This window comes from Equus quagga, chromosome 8, assembly GCF_021613505.1.
Source record: "Equus quagga isolate Etosha38 chromosome 8, UCLA_HA_Equagga_1.0, whole genome shotgun sequence".
NCBI classification, from domain to species: Eukaryota; Metazoa; Chordata; class Mammalia; order Perissodactyla; family Equidae; genus Equus; species Equus quagga.
Window position 1 is genome coordinate 106,072,965 of NC_060274.1, and position 27,168 is coordinate 106,100,132.

Genomic DNA, 27,168 nt, shown 5'->3' on the forward strand with positions numbered 1-27,168 from the left:
ATTTGTAAACATAAAAATTCAAACCAATGAACTTTTTCTCACACTTACAAATATTTAAACATTAAAATCTCAGAAATAAGATTATTTTATGCTTGTTCTCAGTATTTAACCCCAGGAACTCAGTATTCTAGGACTATTCATAATATTTCAAATATCAGTGAAAGTCTATGGAAAATTGCATTAAAATATGAAAAACTGCATTAAAATAAAAAAATATGATAAATTGTGCTGTAGCTTTCTCCTGATAGGCCATATGGCATGCTTGACATAAGGACTTGAGAGAATTATTGCTACTTTCTTATTTTTGTTTAGATATTTTATAGGAACACCACTTTTGTGTGATAGAAGTGTCTAAGATTAAATAAATTCTGTTATCCAAAGTATTATTTATGAAAAGTGAAAACTTACAGGTGGTGTAAGCTTTTTCTTTTTTAAAATTCATTATTGAAGATTTTTTCTTGACATCATAATATGAACCTATATGTGAGGATTAAGCTCAATTGTCAATATAGGTAAAACAGCAAAACCTGTGGGATATTAAAGAAATTTTAATGGAAAGATGATCCGTTTCCCTAAGAAATCAACTCTCTATGGAATAAATGTGGTAAAATTGCGTTGGATTGAGACCCACAGAGTCTGGATATTTATTTCTGCTCAGCCAACCATTAAAGTATGTTGTGGCTGATAGAAAATTGCGTACAACCCTGAGCCTCAGTTTCCCCTTTTGTTATCTTATTTCACAGAAAGGATAGATAATCAGAATAAGAAATCAAAAATAATTTGTAAACTTAAAATGTTAGAAATTATCATTTGGGAAAATGGGACACATATGATGTTTTATTTCATGTCATTTGATCATGTTTTTCTTGATGAGCAAGATATTCCAGTAAGGAATGAGTTACTAAGTTATTTCAGAGGGTTGTAAGTTAATTTTTCAAAAAGTCTTAGGATTCTGGTACTTCTACAGTTAAATTGGTCATTAGCAAATTCTAAGTTAGTCAAAGGCAGAAAGCAGAACTTTAGTAATTAGCATAATGCCTGATCACTGTGGACACTAAGTATTTGCTGGACCAGTTTTAATTGGAAAGATGAAGCATTTATGATGGTATAGGATGCAAGTAACTCTCTCTGGGAGAGCATAATTATATAGTTTTGCTTTGGTAGACATAGCTGTGAAGCAAAATAGTCTCATGGAGAAAGCACAAGATTCAGTATCATTCCGACTTGAGTTTGAATCTGTCTTTTCCAGAACCTGTGACGTGAGCAAATGAATAACTTCTTTAGCTCTCACTTGCTTAACTACTAAAAGAAGAGATAATAACATTATATTTGGGAAAAAAGAGATGTAGTGTTATCAAAACTATAAATTGAAACCATCCATCAGTTTTTTACATCTATTAGAGAAAAAGTTTTGTGAAGATAAAGAGTCAATGGATATATTAATTTGGAGTTTATCAATAGACATGAATGTTCCCCTAAGGAATTTTTTGGTATTGCTAGTAATCTAAGATTCTATTATATAAGAAACAGAATTTAATATGAATGGCAAATATACTTAAATACTGAACAGCCACATGCAAAAGAATGAAACTGGACTACTATCCTACTCCATACACAAAAATTAACTCAAAGTGGATTAACGACTGACTTGAATGTGAGATCTGAAACTGTAAAACTCCTAAGACATTTTTTAAATTTCTTTGTTATCACCATGTTCACATTTTTCTCCAGCTAAATAGCTATATGTATATGTAGTGTATTGATAATAGGTCTTGTAAATGTCCTACTCTGCTAACTCCATCAAATCTGTCATTTTTATTGTTCTCCTGATTACGAATCATATTTTCCTGTGCATTTGCATGCACAGTGAGAGAGAGATTCTTGAAGTAGCCCTCAAGACCACGGCCTCCCAACCTTCATGTTTTTGCACAATGGGTCCTGTGACTTGCTTCTACCTGATACAGCAAACATAACAGGATATACATGACTATTTCTATGTGATTATATTACATCAGATTGTAGCTCTCTCTTGCTGGGTTCTCTCTCTCTGTGTCTCTCTGTCTTTCTCTTTCTCTCTGTAGGGAAGCATGTGGCCATGTTAGGAAATCCCACATGGTAAGAAACTACAGCAGCCTACTGGGGTTGAGCATACCCTCCAGCTGACAGCTGAACAGTATTGAAACTGTCAATACGACAGCTGCAAGAGACTGAATGTTACCAGCCACCCCACAGGTGGGGAAGTGACTTCTCCAGTTGAGCCTCCAAATGAGAAACTAGCCCTCACTGACACCCTGATTGCAACCCTGTAAGGGACCCAGATAAGCCAAGCCTGGACTCCTGACCTGCAGAAACAGTGAGTAAATGTGTTGTTTTAAGCCACCAAGTTTGTGGTAATATTGTTATGCAGCAATAGATAATAAGTTAACAGATTTTGGAGTTGGAGGGCAAAAGGGAGGCAGCAACCATTTGGTGGCGCACACACGTGTTGGTGATCTCCTGACTCACCCTGTTGGTGTCAGCAACAGCTAGGTCTTCAATTACTTTCTTTCCCTTGGACATACCTTCAGTTTCTCTGACTCCTGGCCAGGTATGTGTGCCTTCAGCTCTGGGATAAATGGTCCTGGCTTATGCAAGATATGCTTGTCCTTGTCACCAAGATCAGAGACAACAAGAATGGGCACAAGTGTCATCTCGATCTCATGGGATTCCAGCTTGTGCTCCTGAGGTTCCAGACTCCTTGGGAGCTTCGCTTTCGGACGACTGTCTGCCTGCCTATGTGGCTTTGGGGCTCCAACGTTACATGTGGAGACAAACTTGCAGAAACTGCTTAGCCAGATCTCATAACTGTATAATCTAATCCTCTGTAAAAATATGTATTTATTGCATATATAAATATATAAATAAATGTTTATATATGAAGATTTAAATCAATATATATGTGTGCGTGTGTATATATATATCTCATATATATGTCTCACACGAATTGACTTCCTCTGGTTCTCCTGCTCTGGTGGAACACTGACTCACTGTCTGATATACTTGGTGACTGAGTGTGAACATTATGAATCTTACATTTGGGTGATGGATTTTGTTGTATTACTTTAAATAGTGTTGGATTTTGCCTGGAATGCAGTTATTTGAATCAACTTAATCCTTTCAAGGCTTGCTTAAAGATTTTTTTGAGTGAGTACAGAGCAACTGTTACCGTGGACATAATTAAGCCCCATTATTAATTCAATAACCTTCTCAGGCCTTGCATGTTCTTTGGGTTAAGAGGTCTCTCTATTCTGGCTGATGAGAAGGTAAATTCTTCCTGGCCCTGTGTGAGCTCCAGGAGTTGATAGTAGGTATTTCTACTTCAAGTAATTCTCTCCCTACCCTGTATACTTTCCTTTTATATATGCCCATATCAGTATTCAGCTAAAACTTGAGGAGGCTCTTTTAAATATCTGTGTCACTCCTTTTCCCCCAATATTCTGCCCTCCAAATCCTGGCTGCATTAGCCTGTCTGAATTCTGATATTGATCCCTTCAACGGAATGAGATCTCTAGATTCCCTTTGCATTTCCCCTTCCTGCGCTAGGCTCACTTCCTTTGTTTCCCTTGACTCAGAGATCACAGACCTGTATTACCTGTGGTCACATATGTGAAAAATAATTATTTCATACATTACCCTCAGTTTTCTACTGTTTTAAGTTTGGGACAATCCAGTCCCTGTTACTCCATCATGGTTGGAAGCAAAAGTCTTACCATTAAATTTGTTATGCATTTCCTCTTTAATTTTCTCTCCTTATGTACTACCACTTACTATGAGTTTGTGTCCATGTTTTAGAGACTGGAAACCACTTGAGATGCCTAGCTCTGGTTTTTCATCCTCAGAAATGAAAGGATGTTGAGGACCTCTGAGTGGTAGCAGCTGTCTACCATGGTTTTACAGGTAGCCGTTCGTTGGGCATATTGATTCTCCTGCAGCAAATGCCAGAAGATTGAGAAGTAAGTTCAAGTGCAAAGCCACCCTGCTGGGAACAGAGTGGAACTTGGGCTTTTGTCTCCAGTTGTGGAGGCAAAACCTTCACCTCCCAAGCAAGGAAAGATGTGAAGTGGCCCACGTCCTGAGTGGCTGTGCATCACTTAATATAAGGCCCATCAATAGTTTTTGAGTCCTGAGTTGAGTTTCTAGATGCTAAGGGGATAGAAGAGAAGAATGCCAGCTTTGATAAATTCTGCACAGCAAACGTTGCATTTATAGATGAACCAAAGACACAAAGGGCACAGATGGGTTTAAACCCAAACTACCAGAGAATCTTCTTTGATACAGATTTCCATTTTCATATCACATCCGATTTCTATGGCAAAATAAAAATGAAAAATCATGAACTAATTTTCTGTATTATTTCTACCTCAGCCTAGCCTTAACAATTCAAACTTTTTCTACCTTTCTTGAGGTATGCTTGACAAATAAACACTGTAAATATTTAAAGTGTAAAAAAATTTCTCCCGCCTCTTTCTCTTTCCTCTCCTTGGTTTCTCATTTCACATATGTTGGTGCCCTTGAAGCTGTTCCACAGGTCTCCGAGTCTCTGTTCCTCTTTCTCCATCTTTTTTCTCTAAAGCTTCAAAACCGCCTCAGGCAGTGGGCTGGGGCCACTGTGAGACTCACCTCTTTTGTTCCCTTTCCCTTCAGAATTCACTACCTGTTGCCCAATGACAGGAAACTATCATTTCATCATTTCACATATATCCTTCTATTTTCTATGTGTGAATGGTGAGAGGATAATTCTTATAGCAGTTAATATATTATTTTTATAATTATATATATTTTTAATAGTTATAAGTAATATTTAAGACCATTTTTATTATGTGAATATTCTATATTTATATCCCTGTTTCTCCATTCCCAAATAAGGTAGCTATATTATTTCACTATGAATTTAAAAAAGTATGTTAGGTTCTAGCTGTTTCCAGAAATAAGAAAAAATGACTTCTGCATTTAAAACAAATACATAACTCATTGTTCACAGAAATATGGATTTCATATGTAATTTAAGTGAATTTTTAACTTTCTTCCTTATGTAAAATTAAGGGTATAAATATTATATAAAGACAAAATTGGCACCTGTGAAATAAGCCAATTCAGATTTAATTTCAGTCCTTCGAGTGAAAAACACACATAAAGAATAACTGGTGCAAATGATATGTTTTTTTCCTAATCATTTGTGATCCTGTGGCTTCATTGACTTTCCTGCGGCCAAATGTTACTCCTCTCTGACATAACCCACCTACCATAATAATGTTGGTAATAATTATATCCCACTGGCTTCTCTTACAATGCTTTCATATGGCTAGTCTTTTATTGTTATTTCTTGCTGTGCTTTTTTCTAGCATTTTAAATTCCCCACTGCCTTTATTTAAAGTTGCTGAAGCATATAAGCAAAAATACCACTTTCTCTGAAAATAGCTTTTTAAGGCTAGTAAAAATTCCAAATCTCTCACTCATTTTTTGGAAGAAAACTCAAACTAACTCAATGTTATTAGCATAAATCCTCTATTAAAAGACTTGTTCATGGAATAGATAACAGTTTGAAGGACTACCCAGAGCTTTGGAAAACTAAACTGTGGGTAGGTATTATCTGACATTGTGGATAAAATATTACTTCATAGAGCACGATATAATGGCTTAAGATATTTGCAAAGCAATAAAAAAAAATTAGTGTGGGTTTTACCATTGTCTAATTTCAAATCCAGCTTTGGAGATTTATATACTTATATTCTTCTTAAAACAAAATATCATCTATAGGGACATTCATAAAAGACCATAAGTCCTCCAAGACATCCCTTTGAAAAGGACAACATATATTATATTCAAGCTCCAGAGATTTTTTTTCTGAAGAGCTATCTGGTGACATCACTGGAAAATCAGCAGACATATATAATGATTAAACTGTCCCTAAAATGTTATATTCAAACAATAGCAATATTTAAGCATTCTATTTTTTATAACAGTTTCATTAAGACACAATTTACGTATCATAAAGTTCACCTTTTTAAAGTATACAATTCAGTGTTTTTTAGCATAGTCACAAAATTGTTTAATCATCAGTAGCATCTAAATGTAGAACATTTAATTACCCCAGAAAGAAATCCCATACCTGTTAGCAGTCACACTCCATTTCCCCCTCCATGGCAGCCACTGGAAATGACTAACCTACTTTCTTTCTCTATTCTGGACACTCATAAATGGAGTCCTACAATATATGATCTATTATGTCTGGATTCTTCTAATCTGTCCCCATGTCACAAAACTTCTACCTCCAAAGTCCTCCAATTTATTCATTTCTCTCCAATACTACTACTACTAGAGATCTATTTCAAACCGTCATAATTTCTTATACAATTTGCTATATTCTTCTAGTAGACTATTTTGTTTATTATCTGTCTTTGTTTACAATCAGTATTTGACACCCCTCAATAAGCTCAGTGAGAGAGAGGGAAGGAAGGCGAGAAAGAAGACAAATCGGGAGAGAATGGATGCCTGTTTTGTTTTTATTATACTTTCATCATGCATTATGTTGACCTTTACACAGGAGCTGATGAAAACATGCTGTGAATACATATATGAGTGAATGAATGGATGAATGAACAGTTGCATTCATGACGGGAAGGATATCTCTAGGCTTACTGTCCTTTAATCTGTTACCATAGTGATTTTTCTAAATGTAAATCTAGCCACGTCACTTTCAATGCTGTGGGATCTGAGAACATCTGTTGCGTTAGTTTTCACCAGTCTTCCACATACCCCATATTTTGCTTACACTCAATCATTTCATGTTTTTGTCCTTCTCTTAAGATGTCCTTTAATTGATCTCCATGCCTTTATGCATAATACACCTATAACACTTCTTTAGACATTTACTTCCTGAAGGAAGTTGAGCACACTGCTTACCTCTATCACAGGGCTGTTGAGTTCTCTTATGGTTTTTGGTTCAGTATTTGCCACCTCTGCTTCCCGTTAGAAGGTGAACTTTTCCAGGTGAGGATGGAGTCCTTGTATGCTGAGGGTCTTGTAGCCTCCTCTGCACTCAGTGCACACGTAATTCATTCTATTGATTTTTTTTTTAATTAATGAGCTGAGACACAACACAAAAAATATACTGGTACATTCAGGCACTTTCACAAGGTTTAATTTGGGCTAGACATCTTTGGATTAAAGGTCTTTTTTTCCTTTTTCCAGGCATCCAAGCAATTAAATTGTAGACTTAAAGAGAGTTGATAATTGAGACCTGAGGAAACTAGGAATTAATATTTCTGCCTTTCTATATGTTGATAAATAAAAATTATAGAAATTTCCAACCAAGGTTGGGAAAAACTTGGCCACAGAGTTTTCTAAGAAAATGGTACTTACTGACTTCAGCTATTTGACACATATCTTACTCAAAAAGTATTACTAAACTTTTTAGATAGATATTCAAACATTATTATCCTTATCTTGCACTCAAGGAAATTGAGGCTCTGAGGCATTAATTAACTTGTCTAATTTCATACAGATAAAAGGAGAAAATACCAGAGTTGCCAAATTCTTCTATATCCTTCTACACCCAAAATAATAGAGCAGCTATTATCTTGAACTTTGATGGCCTCTATAACACAAAGAAAAGTGAAATTTCTGGAGACTCTTAGCCCAATAACTAATGCTTTTCCTGGGAATAACTCATGTTACTTACACTTATGGTCACTGACTGCAATAAATCATGTGGCTGCATATGTATATATGTTTATAATTGTTATGTTTTTCTGAAGATTTTAGTCTTTTATCATTACAAGATCTCCTTCTTCATCTCTAGTAACAACTTTTGTCATAATGTCTGATATTAGTAAAGTCTGATATTAATATAGCTGTGCTAGTTCTCTTTTGGCTACTATTTGCACGGTATATATTTCTCTATCTTATTACTCTCAATCCACATGTCTTTGAATCTAAAGTGTGACTCTAGAAGACAGCAGACAGTTGTAGAATGTTTTTTTAATCATTCTGCTGATCCCCAGACTTTAATTGGAGTGTTTACTACATTTACATTTAATTTATTTACTGATAAGTTTGTATTTATGTCATTCATTAGCTATATGTTTTATATGTGCCTTTTATCATCTTTGTTTCTCTGTTCCTCAATTACTACCTGCTTTTGTGTCAAATAGGTGTTTTATAGTTTATCTGTGTGAAAAAGAATTAACTTTATCTGAAGAGAGATCTGGCCTTTGTCCTTTGTTTCTAGGACATAATATCTAAACCCTTGGAATGTCTTGCCTGATGTACCTTTGTTTATATGGGATCTTTGAGCCACAGCAGATAGTAACAACATGATTTATTGTAAGGATTTTGGGTCATGAAGTATCAGCTTGACCTCTGGAAGCTGTAGAGGGTAAGATCAGCCACACACACACACACACACACACACACACACGGTCAGCCATATCTACATGACAAAGCACCAATAAAAACTCTGGGCACACAGCCTCTGGGGAGCTTCCCTGGTTGGCAATGATCCATTCTATATTGTCAGACATTGTTGCCAGGAGGAGTCTATACTCCCCATGACTTTACTGGGAGAGGACAATTGGAAGCTTCACTTTTGTAACTATCTTGAACTCTGCTCAATGTGTCTCTCCTTTGGCCAGTTATAATCTATATCCTTTCATTGTAATAAATTGTAACAGTGAGTATAACAGCTTACAGTGAGTTCTGTGAGTCCTCCTAGTTTAACTGTCAACTCTGAGACTAGTTTAGTGGATCCCTGGATGTGCACTTGGTGTCAGAAGTGAGGGTGGTCTTGTGGACTATTTCCTAACTTTACAATACCATTTTAATTCTTATGTTATTTCCATCTTAACTTAAAGCAATCTAGTTTGAATTAACACCAACTTAATTTCAATAGTATAAAAAATTTTGCTCCAATATAGCTCTTCTCCCTCCTTAAATAGTTCTTAGTGTCATACAAATTACATCTGTATGCATTATGAAGCCATTAACACAGTTTTATATTTACTGCTTTGTATAATTGGCTTTTATATCACAGAGGAAAAGTGAATTAGAAATAAAATGTTCATAATCTTTTTAATAGTTACCTAAGTAGTAACCTTTACCAGCGCTCTTTTGGTGTAGATTTGAATTACAGTCTAGTGTTCTTTTTTTTTTAATTCAAGCTTAAATAATGTGATTTATTACAGAAAAATTCTGCTAGTGACATGTTCTCTCATTTCCTGTTCATTTGAGAATACTTTAATTTTCCCTTCATATTTAAGAATAGTTTTGCTGGATATAGAATTCTTAGTTGACAATCTTTTTTCCTTTGATTATGCCATCCCACGGACTCTAGTCAGCATGATTTCTGAAAAAAATTCAACTGTTAATCTTACTGAAGATCCTTTATATGTAATGAGTCACTTTCTCCTGCTGCTTTCAAGGTTCTCTTTATCTTTAATTTTTGACAGTTCAACTGTGATATAATTAATGTAAAATTCATTGAGTTTATCCAAATTGGAGTTCATTAAGATTTGTGGATGTGCAGATTGATTATATTGACTAAATTTGTGACTTTATTGTATGTAATTTCTTCAAGTAAACTTTCTCCTCTTTCTCTCTCTTCTGGGTTCTGAGACTCCCATTGAGCATATATTGGCATGCTTGATGGTATCTCTCAGTTCTCTGAGATTCCGTTCATTTGCCTTTATCTTTTTTAACTTCTGTGTTCAACTGGGTAATTTCAATCAATCTATCTTCACGTTAGCTGATTCTTTCTTCTGTCAGTTCAAATATGCTGTTGAATTCCTCTAGTGAATATTTACTTCAGTTATTGTACTTTTCAACTCCAGAAATTCTATATTATTCTTTCTTTTAATTTTATGTCTGTATTGGTATTCTCTATTTGTTGAGACATTATTCTCATAATCCTTTAATTTTCCAGATATGTTTTAGTTGCTTGAATATATTTATACTAGTTCATTTAAAATCTTTCTGTAATAAGTCCTACATTGGTGCTGCCTCAGAAACAGATTTTTTTGGCTTGTATATAGGCCATACTTTCCTGTTTCTTTTTGCATCTCATAATTTTTCATTGAAAACTTGACATTTTAAATAATAGAATGTGGCATCCCTGGACATCAGATTTTATGTAATTTGCTTGGGTTTGTGGTTGTTGCTGATTGCTGTTGTCATGATAGTGGTTGTTGATGATGATTGTTTGCTTAGCACTTTTCCTAGAGTGATTCTTTATAGCTGGTATTACTTGTCAAGTACAGCCACTAAAATCTCGACTTCATTAACTCAGTGGTCAGATAATGATTAGATAGGGATATTGTTAAATACTTTGAGCAATGTCTCTTAATCTTTGTCTGGGAGCTCTGCATGCTGTGAGGAATGCTTTTAATAATGCTCCAGGAAGAAGTTTACAACTCTAACTTAGACTTCATTTTCTGCTTGCACAGACCCTTGAGGTCAGGCACAGGTGAGAATTTAGCCCCTCTCAAGTCTTTTCTATACGTGGACACAGTCTTGCACCTCTGAATGACCTTTATATCCCCGAGAATATGTCAGATCTTTGCCAACCTATGCATATAAATCTTTTTCTCAGTTAGTCCTTTTAAGACTTTTGTTTAAGATGTTGCTAGTCCCAACTGGTAACACCACATCAGTCAGCAGTGATGTTAAACCACTGCTGCTGATTATTTTCAACAAGAGTCCTAAAGATGGAGCTGTCCACAGAGTTATTTCTGAGTCAGATCAAGCAGAAACAAATCCTGGTAATGGGATTTGTCAAGGAACTGCCAGATATGTCAAATAGTAACAGTTCTTTCCAAATCTATCGTGTCAGTTCTGGTGATAGCTAGGTTTCTTGTTTTCATGGCTGCATTATTTGCAAGGTTATTGATTTTCTTGTTACCACAGAGCTGGGAAGAGAAGTATGGGAATAGCATAAGTGAAAATGCCACAAAGTTCACTTTTCTTACCAAGATTCAGCCATTATTCCTGAAAAAACTCTCCTTCGATTGTTATAAGCTTTTGGTTAATTTCCAAGGTTCTGAAAGATGTTGATTTTGACAACTGTTGCCAGTGTTCTCATTGCATTTACGGAGGAATGTACTTTCATAAGTCATAATCCACCATTTTGAAAGTGTTTTCCCCCAGAGCAGACTATTTTTAGTTGACTAATTTTGCATATAAAATAACTTGATAGAAATATGATACATGAGATTTACATCACACACTATGATGAAGGATGTCAGCATCATGGCAGAGTGAGTGTTCTCTTTGTCTCTCCTTTCTAAGTTACAAATAAATGGATATCCATGAATGAATGAGGAGTCCCCACATAGCATGACAGGTTGTCTGAGAGATCCATGCAGCTATACATCTGAAGGTGGGTGGACTGGGCCCCCAGGGAGCAGTGGAACTAGGGGAGTGGCCTCTTCCACGTCCCCAGCAGGAGTGATCCAGATCCTGGATCGTCACACAGTGGCCAATGAGAGCATGAGTAGAGGTAGGGGCAGCCCAGCCCACATGTGAATGCATGCAGAGCAGCAGTAGCCTGGTCCACAAGAGTGCCCACTGTGACATGGTGGCCCCACCTCCACGAACACTCCCTACCAAGTGGCAGGGGCTCAGCCCTTGCTAAGGCACCCTGCCCAAGTGGCAACACCACCCATGTGAGTATGACCTGCCCACTGAGCATGGCAGCCCAGCCAGTGCAAAGGTGCCCTGCCAAGCCTCTGAGGGCAGGCCAGCACAAATCCACAGTGGCTGACTTGTACCACCATGAGCAGAAAGGGAAGGACAGAAAAAGCAGCCCCTGACCCTCCCAATGGTGTCAGGTAGAATCTGCAACCAGAAGCAACAGGAACCACAACAGAACCAGTGACCCAGCCCTGAGTAGTGGCAACACCAATAACAGCTCCACCAGCAGTGGGGGCTGAATACAAGTCCCCCAGTCCCCAGGCCCCCACCAGTGACAGTGACACCTATGAACCCAACACCCCTGCTAGTGTGCAACCAACATCCAAAGACAATCTGGGAACAACAGCACAGGTGGTACACAGGACAGCAGCATCCAAGCCCATAGAGAGCCAGGAGAGGAACATGAGACCTAGGTGACCAGAACCAAAGTAACCAAAGCTGAACCCAAATAAGAAAAGGTGATTACTACCACAAAGGTACTGGTAGAGGATCAATTTATCAAACACCATGAAGAAGTACAGTAACACTGAAGAACAGTAGGAAAATGACAACTCTCCAGAAATCAAACCTGGAGTCACAGAAGATTAGAATCTAACTGACAGAGAATTCATAATAGCTATCACAAAGAAACTCAAGAACTTACAAGAAAACTCAGAAAGACAGTTCAGTGAGTTCAGGAATCTTTGAGCAAAGAGATAAATAGATGGACAAAATCAAAAAACAGCAACTATCAGAATAGGTTAGCAAGTGCTTAATGATAAAATAAAAGGTAAAGTGAAAGACAGCATCAAAAATAACTATAAACACTTCAATTTTGTCACAAACTCATAACACAAAAAATAATAACATAAAAAACATAGAAGGGGAAAAGGAATAGGACAGAACGTGCTTAAGCTTATGGAGATAAGAGGCTATCAGAAAGCGGACTATCTCATCTATGAGATCTTCTATACAAACCTCATGGTAACCACCAAGCACAAAATCAGAGCAGTCACGAATCATAAATAAAGAGAAAACTATCACAGAAAACCACCAAATGGAACTGGCAATGAGAATACAAGGAAAAAGAAACAATGGAAATATAGGACAACCAGAAAACACAACATAAAATGGGAGTATTAAGCCCTCACATATCAATAATCACTCTAAATGTAAATGGATTGAAATCACTAATCAAAAGACACAGAGTGGCTGGCTGGATTAAAAACAAGAACCAACAATATGCTGTCCCCAGGAAACACATCTCAGCTCTAAAGACAAACATAGATTCAAAGTGAAGGGATGGAAGATGACACTCCAGGCAAATGGCAAGCAAAAGAAAGCAGGAATAGCCATACATATATCAGACAAAGCAGACTTCAAGATAAAAAAGATAATATGAGAGACAGAGATGGGCATTATATAATGATAACAGGGACATTCCACCAAGAAGTCATAACACTTATGAATATATATGCACCTAATATAGGAGAACCATATCATATAAAGCAACTATTAATAGATCTAAAGGGGGAAATGGACAGCAACACGATAATAGTAGGGGACATCAACACCCCACTTAGGTCAAAGGATAGATCATCCAGACAGAAATTCAACAAGGAAAGAGTGACCTTAAATGAAACATTAGACCAGATGGGCTTAATAGATATATATAGAACATGCCATCAAAAAACAGAAGAATACACATTCTTCTCAAGTTCACATGGAACATTCTCAAAAATAGACCATACTTTGGGAAACAAGGCAAGCCTCAATAAATTTAAGAAGATTGAAATCATACCAAATATATTTTACGACCACAATGCTATGAAACTAGAAATCAACTATAAGGAAAAGGCTGGGAAAGTCACAAATATATGGAGACTAAACAGCATGCTACTGAACAACCATTGGATCAATGAAAAAATCAAAGGAGAAATCAAAAGATACCTGGAGGCAAATGAAAATGAAAACACAACATACAAACTGTTATGGGATGCAGCAAAAGTGGTCCTAAGAGGGAAATTTATAGCAATACAGACCCACCTTAAGAAACAAAAATATTGTGGGCTGCCCGATAGATAAGTGTTGTGTTTGGCACTCTGCTTTGGTGGCCAGGGTTCATGGGTTCGGATCCCTGATGCGGACCTACATCAGTCATCGACAGTGCTATGGTGGCAATTCATATACAAAATGGAGAAAAGATTGGCATGGATGTTAGCTCAGGGCTAATCTTCTTCAAGCACAAGTGTAGTAAGATTGGCAACAGATGTTAGCTCAGGGCAGATCTTCCTCAGCAAAAACAAAGCAAAACAAACAAAAAAGAAAAATCTCAAATGAATAATCTTAAACTACACTTAACAAAACTAGAAAAAGAAGAGTAAAGCCCAAAGTCAGTAGAAGGAGGGAAATAATAAAAATCAGAGCAGAAATAACTGAAATGAGGACTAAAAAACTGATAGTATCAATGAAACTAAGAGCTGGTTCTTTGAGAAGATAAATAAAATTGACTAACCTTTGCCAGACTCACTAAGAAAAAAAGAGAGAAGACTCAAATAAAATTAGAAATGAAAGAGGAGAAATTACAACAGATACCACAGAAATACAAAGGATTATAAGATAATACTATGAAAATCTATATGCCAACAAATTGGGTAACCTAGAAGAAATGGATATATTCTTAGACTCATACAGCCTCCCAAAACTAAATCAAAAAAAAAATACAGAATCTGTATAGATCAATCACAAGTTAAGAGATTGAAACAGTAATCAAAAACCTCGAAAAAACAAAAGTCCAGGACCAGATGGCTTCTCTGGTGAATTACACCAAACATTAAAAAATTTAATACCTCTCTTCCTCAAAAAATTCTGAAATATTGAAGAAGATAAGATGCTCTCTAACTCATTCCACAAGGCCTATGTTACCCTGATACCAAAACAAGAGAAGGACAACACAAAAAGGAAAATTACAGGCCAATAGATGAACATAGATGCAAAAATCCTCAAGAAAATATTAGCAAGTTGAATACAAGAATACATTAAAAGAATCATACACCATGATCAATTGGCATTTATTCCAGGGATGCAGAGATGTTTCAACATCTGCAAATCAATCAATGTGATATACCACATTAACAAAATGAAGAATAAAAATCACATGATCATCTCAATCGATGCAGAGAAAGAATTTGACGAGATCCCACATTCATTTATGATAAAAATCTCTGAATAAAATGTGTATAGAAGGAAAGAACCTCAACATAATAAAGGCCGTATAACATAAGGTACCATAATACGTTATGTAACATAATACTACACTCGCAGCCAACAATATACTTAGTTGTGAAAAACTGAAACCCATCCCTCTGAGAAGAGGAAGAAGACAAGAAAGCCCATTCTCACACCATTATTCAACACACTATGGAAGTTTTGGCCAGAGCAGTTAAGCAAGAAAAAGAAATAAAAGGGATCCAAATTGGAAAGGAAGAAGTGCAACTCCTTGTTGGATGTGTATGATATGATTGTATATGTAGAAAACCCTAAATAATACACCAGAAAACTATTAGAAATCATCAACAATTACAGCAAAATTGCAGGGTACAAAATTAATGTACAAATATTAGTTGCATTTCTGTACACTAATAACAAACTAGCAGAAAAAGAAGCCAAGAATTTAATCTGATTTTCAATTGTAACAAAAGCAATAAAATATCTAGGAATAAATTTAACCAAGGAGGTGAAAGACCTATACGCTGAAAACTGTAAGACGTTGCTGAAAGAAGTTGAAGACATAAAGAAATGGAAAGATAACCTATGCTCATGGGTTGGAAGAATAAACATAGTTAAAATGTCCATATTACCTAAAGCAATCTATAGATTCAATGCAATCCCAATCAGAATCTCAATGACATTCTTCACAGAAATAGACCAAAGAATCCTAAAATTGGTATAGAACAACAAAAGACTAAATTTCCAAAGCAATCCTGAGGAAGAAGAGCAAAGCTGGAGGTATTACAATTTCTGACTTCAAAATATACTACAACACTATAGTAATCAAAACAGCATTGTACTGGCACAAAAACAGACACATGGATCCATGGAACAGAATTGAAAGCTCAGAAATAAAACCACACATCTATGGACAGCTAATCTTCAACAAAAGAGCCAAGAACATACAATGGAGAAAGGAAAACCTCTTCAATAAATGATGGGAAAACTGGACGGCCACATGCAAAAGAATGAAATTAGACCATTATCTTGCATCATACACAAAAATTAACTAACTCAAAATGGATTAAAGACCTGAATGTAAGACCTGAAACCATAAAACTCCTAGAAGAAAATATATGCAGTACACTCTTTGACATTGGTCATAGCAGCATTTTTCAAATACCATGTCGACTCAGGCAGGGGAAACAAAAGAAAAAATAAACAAATGGGACTACATTTGACTAAAAATCTTCTGCAAAGCAAAGGAAATGATGAACTAAACAAAAAGACAACCCACCAACTGAGAGAAAATATTTGCAAATCACATATATGACAAGGGGTTAATTTCCAAAATATACAAACAACTCATATAACTCAACAACAAAGAAACAACCCAATCAAAAATAGGCAGCTTTCTGAACAGACATTTTTCCAAAGAAGGTATACAGGTGGCCATCAGCCACATGAAAAGATGTTCAACATCACTAATTATTAGGGAAATGCAAATCAAAACTGCAATGAGATATCACCTTAAACCTGGCAGAATGGCTTTAATAGCAAGACAAAAAAAATAACAAATATTGGAGAGGATGTGGAGAAAGGGAACATTCATCCGCTGCTGGTGGGAATGCAAGCTGGTGCAGCCACTGTGGAAAAGAGTACAGAGACTTCTCAAAAAATTAAAATTAGAAATACCATATGATCCAGCTGTCCCACTACTGGATATTTATCCTAAGAAGATGAAATCAACAATTCAAACAGATTTATGCATCCCTATGTTAATCTCAGCATTATTCACAATCGCCAAGATGTGGAAGCAAACCAAGTGCCCATCAACTGATGAACAGATAAAGAAAAAATGTAGTATATAGGTACAGTGGAATACTACTCAGCCATAAAAAAGACAGAATCATCCCATTTGCATCAACATGGATGGACCTTGAGAGTATGATGTTAAGTGAAATAAGTCAGAGAGAGAAAGAAACACCACATGATTTTACTCATATATGGAAGATAAACAAAAACATGGATAAGGAGAACAGATTGGTGGTTACCAGAGGGGAAGGGGGCGGGGGGATGGTGAAAGGGGTAAAGGGACATGTATGTATGGTGACGGATAAAAACTAGACTATTGGTGGTGAACGTGATACAGTCTATACAGAAATTGTTATATAATAATGTACACCAGAAATTTACACAATGTTATAAGTGAATATGACCTCAATAAAATAATTTACAAAAAGAAAACACTATGATGCAGACTGGAAAAAAATCAAAATAACAGGAAAAATAAGAGAACAGTCAGATTCTGATGAATTATTTTTATTTTTATCCCCAATTTAGTAGTGAGTGAATGAATGTGTATGTGTGTGTTTGCTTCACTATGTTATGGACTTTGTGAAATAGGTCCTGAAGAAAAATAAAATTAATATTAATATCCTCCATGATTTCATTATCCCAAACCCTTCAGGGGTTAATGGGATATGTTTTATAAGAAACCATTTTGCCCATGTTTATACTGACCCACATAGTATTTGCTAATCTAATAGAAATACACAATGGCAGGTTCCCCTGTAGTCTACCAACAGCCAGCAACGCAGTGCAATTTCAATTAGTTAAGTGACAGTCAGCTGCAACCTCAGAGCAATGAGATCAGATAACATGAAGGATGATATCCTTAGGTTGGTCTGAAAAGCTTCATTTGAACACCATTCATTTATTTGGTTATTATATTGTTACTGTAGATGCTGCTTAATTGGTGAATTCTGAAAATAACCTTTTCTCCCCTTGGATATTTTAGTGACCTTGCATCTCATAGTGTGATTCAAACAGCCCAGGATTCTATTGGAAATGAGAGAGAAAGAGAGAGAGAGCAACGGGCAAAAAAGAGTCTCATGACAGCAATCATGAGACTCTGGGGAAAGAAGTCTCCTTTCATTTCCTCTGTAATAACTGTGACTTGCATTTTATCACATGTGGTATTTAATTCATCTGCTGGTTCCTGCTCTAATCCAGTCTGTGCGTAAACTACCAACTTGATAAGGCGAAGTGAAAGGGTCGGAAAAAACCCCTAGATTGCTAGAATTTATGAATGTTTCATTTGGGAAGCCTCAAGGAGGAATTTATTTCTCTTTTTCTCTAAGGAGAGGCATAGTTTATTATGGTGACTTTGATATTTTTAAAAATAATGTGTGCTTTGCCTACATTTGATGCTATGTACCAAATGAAGATAAATGTTACCGCTATGTGTAATTATCTTATGTTCTCTCTGCTACGCCCCAAGTAATTTTGATGAATTTGCATGTATCATTGTATTATCTTAAGATAGAAATGCATATGTGAAAATGTAACCAAATAATTTAGATTTATAGAGGTTGATTTTCAGTAGCTCTGCTTCGAGAATCCTAATATTCCTTACATGCCTAAATTAAATCAGATTTTAAAAATGCCAAGTATATCAGCAATGCATGGTGATACAATAGCAAAGTGGAAATAAAAGTCTTTCATTTCAAAATTGCTTGTTTCACCCAATTAAATGTCAAATGATGAAACAGGTAACACAAGACATCTGCTAATAACCACCTTTGGGGCTTCAACTCCACCACCATCATCACTTACCGGTTACCTGGCTCTTGTCCATGATCTCTTCAGGATTTTTACTTGAACTCATGGTGTGGCTATGATGAATTTAAAAATACTGACCTTGCATAATAGCTTTGAAGAATAATTTGCATTACTAAGTGCATTACTTAGATTAACTGAGAAAATAATTCATTTCAACAAGAAAACTGATGGAGAGAACTCAACACACTCTTCTACAATCTGTTTAATGATATAGCTTGAGATTTTTTTACAAATCAATACAAGCCACATTCTTCTATTATCAGCTAAAGAAGTTTGGTTTTGAGTCAGTACAATGTGCCCTGGCCTTCAGGTTACCCTACTATAATTCTTGATTATGAACTCTAAATAGGATAATAATTCCTTTCGTAACTGGCATTAAAATTTTCATAAATATGGAAAATGCTATACCTTCTCCATGGTTAGAACTGAATGTCAGTGACTTCATCATATTTTATGAACTATGGTCAGGTACTTAAATAAACAGGAAATTCAATAAACTTGTGTCTTTATGTTGGGAAATAAAATAATTTACTTTTGAAGTTACATAACAAAGCATGCTTTATTCACTACATTGCTTGTGTGGTGTCTGCATGTATGTTTGTATTTTTGTGTGTGTATATGTATTGTCAAATTTGGTATTAATTAAATAACTTCCCAGGCATTCTATGATGATTTGTAGAGCTATGTTTAATTCTCTAGATTAATTAGTAAATAAATTAGACAAATGTTTAAGAGATTCTAAAACCATTTACTTAAAATTACCTTACAGTTGAGGGTGATTTAATGAGAAATTATTTCATATTAATTCCAAATATCAAAATTATATTTATTTTTGCATATATAAGCACACAAATATATGTATAATCCCCAAAATACACATCTTTCTCTGTTATCCAAAACTAAACTGTAAATATTTAGAGATTATCAAATTGTTGATACATTATTAAAGTTGATCATTAAAATGAGCTGAAAAGAAAAAAAAACATTTTAAAATCTTAGGAATGCTACCTAAGTCACATCTGTCATACAGTTTTAAAATGTCCTTATTTCATTAACAATGGGTACAGTAGACATCTGTAAAATTTTGTTGTAGGGCAAAGTTTTTTGTGCTGTAAGGATACCTGATTAGGTACTAGATCATACGGAATTCTCCAGAGAAACAGAATCAATAGAATCTTAATGTGTGTGTATATCTATTCAATAGCATATAAAAATACATAATTCAAAACCTATCTATATATCAGTATACGTCAGTGTATAGACAGGTTTTGAATATATTTATATATACACACATTAATATCATATTGTGTGTGAGAATTAATAATCATATACATATCTATTCATGTTATATAGATATAGATTTATTTTAAGGAATTGGCTCATGCAAGGTGGCAGCTGGCATGTCTGAAATTCATAGGGCAGGCTAACAGGTTAGAAACTCAGGAGGAGTTAATGTTGCAGTCTTGTGGCAGAATTTCTTCTGGAAACCTCAATTTTTGCTCTTGAGGCCTTCAACTGATTGGTTGAGGACCACAACATTATCAAGGGTAATATTCTTTACTCAAAATCAAACTGATTTCGTTAACATACAACCATGTTAACCACATCAACAAACAAGCTTCACAGTAATACCTAGATTGGTGTTTGATTAAGCCACTAGATATTATAATATAGCCAAGTTAACACATAAAGCAAACTACCACATATACATGTTCATGAATGCAGCAAATCAAGTTCTAATTACTTCAGGCATATATATGTTTCCAATCTCATTAAAGTACATCCATTAGATGCTAAATATTTTCTTCAAGAACAGCACATAGAAGTACATGGCAGAAAACTTTACACTAGTGGTTAATGAGTGGGTATCTAATTTTTCAGATATCAGAACATACTTGCATATCACACATAATGTTCAAAAGCTTCCAATCAAATATGAGTTCAAAGGTCAGCTCTGCCACTTACTAGCAATGTAACTTTGAACAATTTGTGTAATCTCTCTGAACTCAATATCTTCAACTGAAAAATAAAGATAATTTGTCTGGCAAGTAATGTGTCCAGCACATTGTAAGCATTCTCTAGACAATGTTTTTTATGGGGTAGGAAAATATTTTGTGTTTTCAAATGCAGTTAAGATCAACAAAAAGATGGTTTTGTTATTTATAATTCATGATCCTTCTACCACTACTCAACCATCACCCCTCTATTCTGTCTTTTCTAAACCGGGTGGGTTTTAATAATTGGAACATCTGTTTCCTAAGCACAAAGTCATTCTCAGTATAAAGAACTTTCACATCTTATAGGATATTAATTGTTAGTTTTGAAAGAGCCAGGGCAAAACTAAGTAAATTTACATGCAAAATGAAGGACTAAGAATGAAATGTCTGAGGAGGTGGAAGGCTGGAGCCAGAAGGCTGGAGGCTGGGGAAAGTTGACTTAGAATCCAAAGGAGAGAGAATTAGGAGAAAGCACTTTTGATAGAGGAAAAATGGTTAACATGAATTATTAACCATTATTACCCAATATCGTCCCGTCCTCTAAAACACATCCTCAGTAAAATTTATACTTTTCACTTGGTCTTCTGGGATATTTTATTTTAGAGAAATAAATATGCCTGTTGAATTTCTGTTCCACAGATGTGGAGCCAATAATAACGATGGTAATAACAATGCTTCTGGAGAAGAGCCACACTAGCATTTTTATGATAATCGTTTCGTCCTGGGATGAGAAGAATCAGAGAAACCAGTAAAAGAAAAGAGATAGAGTGTCTAGAAATAAACATGAGTAAGTGTATGGAAATATTACATGTGAAAGGAGGCATTTCAAATAAGTGGGGTAAAACTGAGTTTGTTCAATAATGTCAGATGAAGTGGTGAACTCTTTGCGAAGGGGAGAAGCATTACACCAAATAATTTCAAAATTGATCATTATTTTAAATATTTCTTAAAAGCCATAATTATACTAGGAGACAATTCAAGCATTGTAAAGGCAGAGACTTTTTTCTGTCTTGTTTATTAATGTACACCTCATTCCTAGAAAAATATCAGGCACATGTTGGTATTCAGCAAATTTTTATCAAATTAATCAATAAACAATGTGGTAAACAATTGTTTTGTTTGTCAGATTATTTACGCTAAAATAGAATGTCAAGCCTAGCCAAAATTTCTCCTGCAGTAATTTTCTTCTAATATTTCCACTGTTAAAGTAAGTGGCCTTTGACTAAAACCCTTTCAACACTTACAGTCCATCTCTACCTTCATATCAGCCAGAAATAGTGCATCTCTACCTTCACGGTCGAAATCTCTAAAAAATTCTGAAAAATCATAGGCTCCTCGATGAAACCTGAAGGAACTTTTCAAAAATGGATGAAGTGCAGAGGGAAATTTTTGTTAACCCATAAACAATCAGGAAATTTAGTTAATAGCATACTCCATTACCAGACAGCGAGTCTAGCTTTTAGTGTAAACTTAATAAATATGTTTAAAATAAAAGGATGGGGCTGACCTGGTGGCGCGGCGGTTAAGTACTCACTTCGGCTTCTGTGGCCCGGGGTTCGCCTGTTTGGATCCCGGGTGTGGACATGGCACCACTTGTCAAGCCATGCTGTGGCAGGCCTCCCACATATAAAGTGGAGGAAGATGGGCATGGATGTTAGCTCAGGGCCAGTCTTCCTAGGCAAAAAGAGGAGGATTGGCAGCAGATGTTAGCTCAGGGCTAGTCTTCCTCAAGAGAAAGAAAGAAAGAAAGAAAGAAAGGTAGGAAGGGAGGGAGGGAGGGAAAAGAAAAGGATAGTTCAGAGTGGACATAATTTTCCAAAGTATATTCCATGGAGGTAGTAAACTGAAGGTCTCAGAGAAAATGAGACTGTCTTTGGTGGAGAGTAGAGACTATAGCTCTTCAACTGGTGGCAGTGAAGTGAGAAATGGATAATTAAGGAATGAGCTAAAGTCAGAATTTTGAGCCATCACTGAGGGCTTCAATGGAAGAAGCAATGGTGAGCCCTCAGGCCTGACCTCACTTCCCAAGAGCCCCAGGGAGCCCAGCCCACAAACCAGCAGGAGCAGCCGTCCGGCTGTGCCGCTGTGAGATGAAACAGTTTTCAGAGTGTGCCCAGAACCAGGTGCCGGTCAGGTTTGTGAGGGTTTCGGGGAAGTGCCAGAACAGTGCAGATTTGCAAATGGATTGGCCTAATCAAGAAGTTTAAATTAAAGAAATAGAAAATTACCATTCATGACCAAGTTAATTTAGCATAAAAATATAATCGATAGTGAAAGTATAAAGGGTAGAACCACCAGTTAAACCTCTCCTCTGTCATAATAGCTTCCTTGCTTCCAAATTGCAATGGAAGAGGGTGTTCTTACTGTACAGAAGTTCACTGAGATGCTGTAGAGCGTGGGGATGGGCAAAAGTTTGTGTAGCCCCCTTAAACCAGCTTTTGTGATGTTACTGTTTGTGAATTAACTGGAATAAAGTGATGTTTTTCCCAGAAAAAGACAAAACAAAACCCAGTGTGTTGGTTTCCTTGTCTCAGTGTATCTATATGAGACATCTTGTTATTAACCATATGAAATATCTACATCATTCATAGAAGATTTATCTTTATATTTTATAAATTATATATATTCATATTACATATAATTATGAATTAATTTATAGAGATTGTGAATCTCTATTTTTTAAATAATATACCATGGATAATACGTAAGACCAAAAGCAACAACTAAATGTCCTCAGATAATAATTTATGACAGTTTTCTAGGCTGGTGAGGAGTTTTTCTCCACCACTCCAGAGCAAGAGAAATCGCTGGCACACTGCAACAAATAAGTCAAATAATATTGTTCATATGACTTCATAAAAAATACTTATATGATTGTTTAAGACAATATCACTTTAATATTTCTAATATTTTAATATAAAATGCCATTTTAAAAATCACAAAGAATCATAAAACATACTGAATGTCAGTTTGTGTTATTTTCTAGAACCAATAGAAAGATTGTCATAGCTTCTTTTTACCTTCCTCAGTTATATATACATTTTTTTAAACTGAATAATTTCTTTGACTACTCCTTGAAGAAGGTATAATTAATCTTTCATTTTCTCTTATTTCTGGAGACTATCATCCTCCATGAATTTATTTTGTGGTCTCAGTATCAGTTGGTTTTCTTTTATATTGACTAAACTGAACATTTCCTCCCAGGAAGCATGCTTATTAGTGATTTTATTTTCACTTTATATTATCATATTAAATCCAATATTTCACAAAAACTAACTGAAGCAATTTCAAAATCAAATACTTTTATTCCCGAGAAATTGTGTAGTAGCCAAGCCCACACAGAAATTGTAATGTATAGTTAAATATTTAAAATTTTTGTTTTAATTATGAAAAAGTTCATGAATACAAAATAAAACATTACATATATGTTAATTATGAATATTAACAAAGACACAAACACCAGGTACCCAACAGCAAGCTCGAGAAATAGAACATCTCTCATATTTTGAAGGTTACAAGAGCCACTCTAGGATATTATTGACCATCCCAGAGATAAATAATTTCTCTAATTTTGAACTTATTGTCCCATTACTCATATATATCCCCAGTGTAGTATTAGCTTTGTCTACATTTGAATTTTATATACATGAATTCTACTGTGTTTGGATGTGTTTACCTTGCTATTTAACAAATTTATATTTTTTATGGAAAAGAACTTCCTACAACTTTAACATTGTTCTAAATTGATGATGCTGTTTGGAGAAATTTTTCTCATTAGTCCACAAACGTTTGCCATAATACCGCTTAACGCTTGGCGGCATGAGACAGCAACCCAAGTCTATAGTCTAAGGACATCTCGAGTCCGGCAGGATTAATTTGGAGTTATACTTCAAAAGCATAAGAAAATAGTAAGTAAATGTAGATGTAAATTGTAGCCCACACTGAGACGTGAGGGAAAATAAGAGGTAGTGAGAAATATTTCAGCCCTAGTATGAATAAATTGGATGGTGATTCTACATTTTGTGTGATATAAATGAATTAGGTAAAATAAGTTAAATTCTGTGCCTATAATCTAACTTAACCTGAAAGTTTTTATTATCACTGATTTTATTCCAGCATTGAATTTCATTTGAATGATTTATTTATTAAGTATTTTAATATTTGTGAGTGTCTCTTCCCTGCTAGATCCTGTTGTAGGCACTGGATAATCAAACAGGAGCCTGAGCCAGAAAAAAAGAGAGTTCTTCATAGATCTTGCAACCTAGTATCAGAGAAAGAAATGAGTCAAGCAACTGTAAATAACTATTGCATTTAAACTACAATTGGGCTCTGAATAAAATCTGATTTGAGGTAGTGATGTACCAATATAATGTCACTGAAGATGGACAATGAGAGGAGCAAACCATCATTTATCTTCCTTCACTGGTAACAAAGTATAGAAAAGTAAGCTTAGCCTTTGATTCTGATCAGCAGTTTTCTGATCAACAACACCTCAAACTAGCTATGTAGTCTCAGTTATTTCCTGGGCTTCAAAAACCAAATTACAACACAATTCAGTAACTATACAAATAATCCAACAAGAAAAAGAAAAGGAAAAAAAAAAAAAAAAACCAGCTCTCAGATCCTGGTCATATAATACAAGGGAATTTTTAACTATTTTTTTGGAGTTGCTACATCATTCAAGACTAGATTTTTATTCAGATCTTCACTTCTAATAAACTTCCATCTAATAAATTTCTATTTGTGTCTAACTAAGCATTATGTAGTGTGCAAAATCAAGTAGAAATCTGTAATTTGGAGATACTGATAATAAAGGACAGATTATATTCAATAAGACAGTATTTAACTGCAGACTTGCTGGATGCCATAATTTCTTAATATCCAGTAAAAGCTGGGCTATAATATTTATATAAACTGAAAACACAATTTTTGGACTTCTCATGCTGTGATAAACATTCTAGGGATTATCTTATTTCTTATTTTCCCCTTATTTTCTTTATCTCCTTATTGTTCAAGAAGATCCTATAAGAATTCAATGTAAAGGCTTCTTTTTAAATTACTACAGAATGACTTATACATGTACTATTTCTTTTTTTGTATTACAATGATTATGAAATCAATAGAAGCATGCTGTTGTCTTGCAGATTCTAGTGATAACTGATCAGATGACTTCAGTATCTGAGTGTTCCATTTCGTCTACTTTCAGAAGGATGAATATGACTCCATTTATTTTAGATTCACGTACTAGATTCACTGTCAGTTCTCAGTTTTCTCTGTTCTATAGCAGCAGTCATTTTGTAAAGATAGAAACGAAGACAACCAGGATTCAAGATTCTGAGGATTTTTAAATGTATACTTCTGAATATATTAAACACTGATAAAATGATACATTAATTCTAAGATTCAATTGAACTAACTAATTACACTGAAGATAATAACAACAAGAAAGATGTCTATGCACCTAGTCCTTGCCCTGTGAGTGAAGAAGAGTTTCTTCAAGGTATGTGAGTTGATAATACCCTAGACACTTCAAAGTAATAATAATAATGGTAAATTAGAAAGGATGAGTGCCATCAAATGGTATTTTCTAATGGCTTTCCCAGATTGCCTACAGGGTTGCTCTCTGAGTGATAAATAGGAAAACGCATAGAAAGGGCTGGCCTCACCTGCTGTAATAGGTAGTTTCTGCCCATGAAAATAAATGGAGTGGACTGCAAAACACACTAAAGGCAGTACAGATCTATAACTTGAATTACTATCCTTATGGAATACTGGAACTACATATATCAATTCACAACATAGGAAAATTTGTTTAGTGTAAATCAATTCAAGAACAAGATGGTTCTGGGGCCAGTGCATGACCAAATGGTTAAGTTAGCACACTCTGCATTGGCAGCCCAGGGTTTCATGGGTTCGGATTCTGGGCACAGACATGGCACCGCTCATCAAGCCATGCTGAGGTGGCATCCCACATAGCACAACCAGAAGGACCTACAACTAGAATATACAACTATGTACTGAGGGGCTTTGAGGAGAAGAAGAAGAAGAAAAAAAAAGAAGAAGATTGGCAACATATGTTAGCTCAGGTGCCAATCTTTAAAAACAAAAACAGAGAACAAGATGGTTCTGGGAATTCTACATTTTTCAAATCAGAATTTAGTTGACAAAAATATTTATCAACTCTCTACTATGTAAAAAATACCAAGCCAAAGGCTATAAAAAGAAAACTATAAAATTCAAGTATTTTTCCCCAAGTATCTTATAACATGGCACATTATACATGAATAAATATAATTTGTATTTTGGAGTTAAATGTGGACAGGAAAATCAAAGTACATGAATAAAAATTTGCCACCATTCAAGATTTTATTCCATGAAGTCAGATGAAGTTGTCATTATAATGCATTGTATTTATTGTCAACGTATTTCTTATTTTATAAATATTAACTATGAGTTATGAAAAATAAGAAAAATATACTTAGGGAACTAATAGAAAAATGTTAAAACGTTATTGTACCATCTAAGGATAAAAAAACAAAAACTTGGAATAAAAATACTCATTTACTTCTATTATTCATTATGAAATATGATTTTAAGTTATCCAACAGATGCTATGTTTAAGAAAGAATGAGCA